The sequence below is a fragment of the Brassica napus genome, chromosome C4, assembly GCF_020379485.1.
Source record: "Brassica napus cultivar Da-Ae chromosome C4, Da-Ae, whole genome shotgun sequence".
Classification (NCBI taxonomy): Eukaryota; Viridiplantae; Streptophyta; class Magnoliopsida; order Brassicales; family Brassicaceae; genus Brassica; species Brassica napus.
The window spans coordinates 18,802,909-18,809,047 of NC_063447.1; the positions used below are offsets into that span (position 1 = coordinate 18,802,909).

A 6,139-nucleotide genomic window follows, 5' to 3' on the forward strand; every position below is an offset into this window, starting at 1 on the left:
GCTTTCCGGAGAAGAAATGTGAAATATGTGTGGTTGTACTCTTTTCCCTCATCATGGCTTTTATCCAACTGGGTTTTTCCATGACAAGGTTTTAACGAGGCAACAAAGAACACACAAAAGATAGACACCCAAAGAGAATGTTACAATTTGGGAGATGAAAATATATCATTGTTCTAAAGTTTTGGAGATAAAAAGAATCCAAGAAATGGTCAGATCATGAAGACTCATGCACTACTGAAGAATGGCGAAGTTCGTTTCCTACAAGTTCGTTCGAGTAAATATTTGGCTGTTTCATTCACCAAGACGCTTGATGTTAGGAGTTTTCAAGGCTCCTAAGACAAATGATGTAGTATAAATGATTGTCTAACCAGTTCTGAGGGATATCAAAGCACCGAGAATGCAAGTACTCACTTAATCTAAGTGCAACCAATGATTTAGTTGGGTTTTAAACTACTACTAATACTAGAAAGTAATTTCAGAATGATATTTTCTTGACTAAGGGAAAAGAGAACTCATGGGAATAGAGATTAGACCTTGGGTGATCAAGTATCGAACTAAAGATGGCAAATGATCAATCAAACTATCGACCTTAAGCCTAGACACAATTCTAAGCAAGCTCTATGTCTAGATGAATGCTCATTTGCTGACATATCTCAAACATCAAATGTCTTTGGTTGAATAATGTGAAAGAAATCATTACTAACAAGTCTATTATCTATCTTAGCACCTTTAACAACACATATCTTTGGCAAAGTATACTAAAAACCTAGGAGAGTTGTCTCAGGCATTTCATCGAACACCTTTCGGGTGGGAAATACCTATCGATCAACTTTTGAGTGGCCAACTCAGAAGATGCATTATGAATACTCTACTAGCAAGGAACAAGAATGATCTACACTAAAACATCCTAGAACTAACCTAATCACCCTTGATCTCCCTAACCCATGAATTCAAAAGGTGATTACTCACTAATCTCCATAATTCCTCTTAAACCCATATTGGATTTCAGATTAATCATGTAGAGGAATAGATAAGAAATCAACAAGAACACAAGATGAAAGCAATGAAATCTGAATCAAAAGAAGTTTTACTAGTTGTTCTCTAGAAAAGAGATTCTCTGCCTCCAATGGCTTACCAAAGTACTTAACTTAGGTTTAGGCAATGTAAAACAACAAAACAAATGACCAAAAGGCCCCTGAAATAACATAAAAATCGTCCAAGCAAAACACACAGAGCGACCTAGCATAGCCGCTCCAGGAGGTCGTTCCCGACGCGTTTCTTCGTGTCTCGCCCCATCAAAACGTGAGCGACTTGAGCTGGTCGCTCTGGCTGATCGCTCTGGCTGGAGCGACTTGAGATAGTTCCTCCGGGCTGGTCGCTCTGGCTGGGAGCGACCTTGGTAGGTCACTTTGAGAGGTCGCTCCAGGATGCTCGATTTTGGTGTCTCCGGACGATAGGACGCAAGCGACCTTGGTGTGTCGCTCCAACAGGTCGCTCTGAACATCGGGAGCGACTTCGGCACGTCGCTCTGGGAGGTCGCTCTAGGGTCAAATCTGTGTGTCTCCAGACGTGAAAACGCGAGAGACTTCGTGCAGTAGCTCTGGGAAAGTCGGTCTGGGATGTGGTGCACAGCGACTTCAGGTAGTCGCTCCGGGAAGTCGCTCCAGGCAGTGCTCGTCCAAAGATCACTCTTATCACCTCCTTTGAGCTCCAAATGCACCCAAATGTCTCCAGGAACTCCATGTGGTACTCAAATACCTAATAGAGACATATGTATGCAAAATGCAACCTAGACATGGCTAAATCCTAATCTATATGATGAAAATGCACATGAATAAATGGATAAAACAATGTAAATATGCAAGATATCAACTTCCCAAAACTTATTATTTTACTTGTCCTCAAGTGAACTTTCTAGAACTCATAGGGAGAGAGGTTTGAAGGTGGGAGCTCATAGCCAAAAGAAACACACAAAGCACTCAAATCAACATCTAAATTCAGCATTAGTACACCCTCTCTTATTATACTCTAGCTTCTCTAGGCATATCTCAACTCTTTTCATCCCTACACTCATCATCATGCATTCACACATGCAAATCAACCAACTCTCACATTCATTAAGCATAAAACATTAAGTGAATTCTTGCAAATGGTCAATTGGTCCAAATCATTTGGTTGAGTAAGAGAAGGCTTTTATTCAAGTGGGTCAAGAGGTTCAAAATCCATGATCTTTTAAAGTGGTTTACTCTCAAAACAAGTAGCCTTGACATTGCACATAATATATCTAAGAAAGGGACCAACTCATGCATACAATGCTCAATCTCCATTGTTCTACCCTTTTCCCAAACATTCAAGTTACACAATCACTTCCCAATGTCAAACCCAACTCTCATCTCTCACCAAAATATCCCAAGAATACTTTGCACATAAAACTCTTTTTCTTTGAAATCTATAAAGGATTTTCTCAACTTCTAAACAAATCTTAGCTCTAAACAACTTTGTTAGCCCCTTTTTTTTTTTTTTTTTTTTTATATATATTTTTTTTCGGGGGCCAAGACTTTTCATAAACTCGAGCTAAACGTTTATCTATTAATTCCAGTAAGATTATCCATTTAAACACAAAGAGTCTATTCTTTTCCTTCGAACTTTACATGCTTCCAAACCATAGTCACCACACTCACCCCCACCTATAGCTAGACATTAGAGTGCCTAATCTAGCAAGAATGAAGACCAAGCATTGTCGTTCCCGATACTCTCAACATTATGCACATGTAAGGCTTTTCGAAAAAGGCCTTACTCATCAAATAATGAAAGCTCAAAAGGAGGGAAGGGTTTTGGGAATGGTGTACCACTCGAGTTTGTCAAAAAGATTGACATAAAAGATGTGACAACTCAAGTGTGTATATCCATGACTCAGTACACAAGGGACCATAAGTAAGAAGCATTAAGTTCGTTCAGTTCAAACAAGGTTGTAGTTGGCTTCAAAGGTTGAGTTTCAGCAATCAACAAGTTTCAGGAAGAGTTTTCAAGGCTCGAAGCATACAAGTCTTTTTGAGAGGTGCATAAGCTACTCAGGTGCAAAGTAATGTTCTTTACAAGGCGTTTCAAATCATTGCTCCCAATGCAAGTAAATGCAACCTATATGCTCTAGACTCTCCTAGAAATGCAAATGATGCAAACTAAATGATTTTTTTTTTTTTGTGTTTTTCAAATTTTTTTTTTTTATGCAAATAGGTATGCAATGCATGACTCAATGAAACAACATCAAAGCAAACATGATCAAATACTTAGTACCTCCCCCAAACTTAAATGGCACAGTCTCTGTGTTGTCAAGGAAATAGAGATACCCAAAAAGAGAAAACTAATATGCAAAAACGAAATGGTATATACAAAGGAAATTAGTGGGTTACCTTCTATGGAGAATGAGTAAAGGAAGATGCTCCCTCCTCGTCGTCCTCAGGTGGTAACTCTTCAAGGTGCTCATCAGCAGGAGTGCCCATCTCTTCAATGTAGAAGGCTTGCCCGAACACAGTTGGTTTTCTCATTTTCCCCTTGATGTCAAAGTGGAGGATGTTCTCTTTACCCAAATGGAGATCAATCGTGCCTTCCTTCACATTAACAATAGCTCCTGCTGTAGCTAAGAATGGCCTTTCTAGAATCAATGGGTCTTGAGGCTCCTCACCCATCTCAAGCACCACAAAATCTGTAGGTATCTCATACCTTCCAATCTTCACAGGGAGGTCCTCTAAGATGCCCACAGGGTACTTCACCGAACGATCAGCTAACACCAGAGAGAGTCTACACTTCTTGTACTGAGTGAATCCAAGCTTCTTTGCAACAGACAAAGGCATCAATCTGACACTAGCTCCCAAATCGCAGAGACATTTCTCAAATACCATAGGTCCAAGAGCACAAGGTAGTGTGAAGAATCCTGGATCCTCTAACTTCTCTGGAACATCAAGCCTCTGAATGATGGCACTGCACTAATGGGTAAGAATCATCATGCCTTCCATCTCCTTCTTCTTTGCAGCTACAACATCTTTCAGGAACCTGTTGTATTGAGGAATCAACATGAAAGCATCGATGATGGGCATTGCAACCTGAGCTTCACTCATTGCTTCTCAAACAGAGCTTTGTACTTCTCTAGCAGCTGCTTCTTGAATCTACTAGGGAATGGAAGTTTGGGTTCATAAGGAGGAGGAACAAAAGAATTCTCACTTGCTGGAGCAACAACTTCACCATCTTTCACTGTTTTCTTCTCTTCCCCAACCTTTCCTTTACCTTTGGCTTCCACAATCTTCTCCAAGATTTCAACATTGATTTTCTCATCAACAATCACCACTTCATCATCTAAGTTGATGGCCACCTCCTCACCTAGTTTCTCAGCATCCCTTGTGAGGGTTGTAGGAGGTAACTTCTTACCACTCCTAAGGGTGATAGCTTTGGCCTCCTTGGGGTTTTGGTCAGATTTTCCAGGTAGAGATCCTTGCTGCCGATTCTAGTGAGTGTTCATGGAAGCAAACTGATTCTCTAAATTCTTGACTGTAGAAGTAAGATGTGAGAATTTGTTGTTGAGCTCATTGTAGCTCCCATCAATCTTGGAATGAAGGTTCTTCAACTCATAACCAACATGCTTCTTACTTCTAGTCTGAGACTCCAAGATTTGTTTCAGTAAGGTATCAGTGCTGCTCTCTTGAGGAGCAGAGGAACCAGACGAGGGGTTTTGCTGAGGCTGATAGCTGCCTTGCTGGTTGTTTCTAGGCGGATAACCACTCTGTTGGTTGTTGGGATAGGATTTCTGTTGGTAGTTGTTGTACTGAAAGTTGGGCTCTTTTTTATACCAGCTACCATTGTTGTTGATGAAACACAGCTCTTCCTGACCTTCCAAACCCTCAACCTCATGGACAACAGGTGGTGTCTCTTGGCTTGGGTTACCAACAAAGTGCAGCTGCTCTTGGGTGGCTTTATCAGCAATGAGGATGTCTATCTTATCCTGTAGAGCTTTCAACTCCTTCCTCGTCTGCTTATCATATGTTCGACTGCCTCTGTCGTGGTCTCCACTGTAGACTGCATCACTCTTTACCATGTTGTCAACCAGCTCCTCTGCATCTTCCTCAGTTCTCCCCAAGAAAAACCCATTGCTAGCTGTATCCAGTCTGGCCCTGTACTTAGGAAGAGCACCACGGTAGAATGTGCTCAGCAACCTCTCCTTAGAGAAACCATGGTGTGGGCATTGAGCTCGGTAGCCCTTGAATCTCTCCCAGACTTCACTGAAGCCTTCTTAGTTCTTCTGTTAAAAGCTGGAAATATCATTTCTCAGCTTAGCAGTTCTTGAAGTAGAGAAGAACTTCTCCAAGAATGCTTTCTTGCAGTCATCCCAAGTGGTGATAGAGTCACTGGGTAGAGACTTCTCCCACTGACGTGCCTTATCCCCAAAGAGAAAGGGAATAGCTTGAGCTTTAAGGCATCTTTGGACACACCATTGGTTTTTAACAACCCACAGTAGCTGTCGAACTTGTCCAAGTGATCAAATGGGTCCTCTAGAGCCAAGCCATGATACTTGTTATTCTCGATCACGTTGAGGAGTCCTGATTTGATCTCAAAGTTGTTGGCTGCCACAGCGGGTGCTCGGATTCCCAATCTATGACCATGAATGTTGGGGCGGTCATAAGTGCCAATGGGTCGAGCTGCTCGCTGTGGTGGAACGTTGTTAGCTCCATTGGCGTTCGCATCATTTTGAGGTATGTCTCCCATATTAGTATCCAATCTCTGCAAGTGAGCATGTTGCTCTTCTTCTCTTCTCTTTCTAGCACACTCTCTCTCTAAAGCTCTGATATCTGCTGCTCTTGGAACTAGGTTTGATGGACCCCTGCTCCGCAAGTTCATACACATGTAGATGAAAGGGAGGTGAAGAAGGAGAATCAGTAACAAAAGAAAATAAAAATGACTTAGTCTCAAATAAGTGACTAAATCTCAATGTTCAAATCTACTCAGAATTTGGCAACGGCGCCAATTTGATGTTAGGAGTTTTCAAGGCTCCTAAGACAAATGATGTAGTATAAATGATTGTCGAACCAGTTCTGAGGGATATCAAAGCACCGAGAATGCAAGTACTCACTTAATCTAAGTGCAACCAATG

The 6,139-nt window shown here is 41.4% G+C and overlaps 1 non-coding gene across 1 annotated transcript; it reads left to right on the forward strand.

Annotated features, from left to right (window-relative positions):
* Window positions 1-5,216: 5,216 nt before the first annotated feature.
* LOC125586575 lies at window positions 5,217-5,323 on the forward strand. The gene has a single exon (XR_007323112.1). It is a non-coding gene; the product is annotated as a small nucleolar RNA R71 (small nucleolar RNA).
* Window positions 5,324-6,139: the final 816 nt, after the last annotated feature.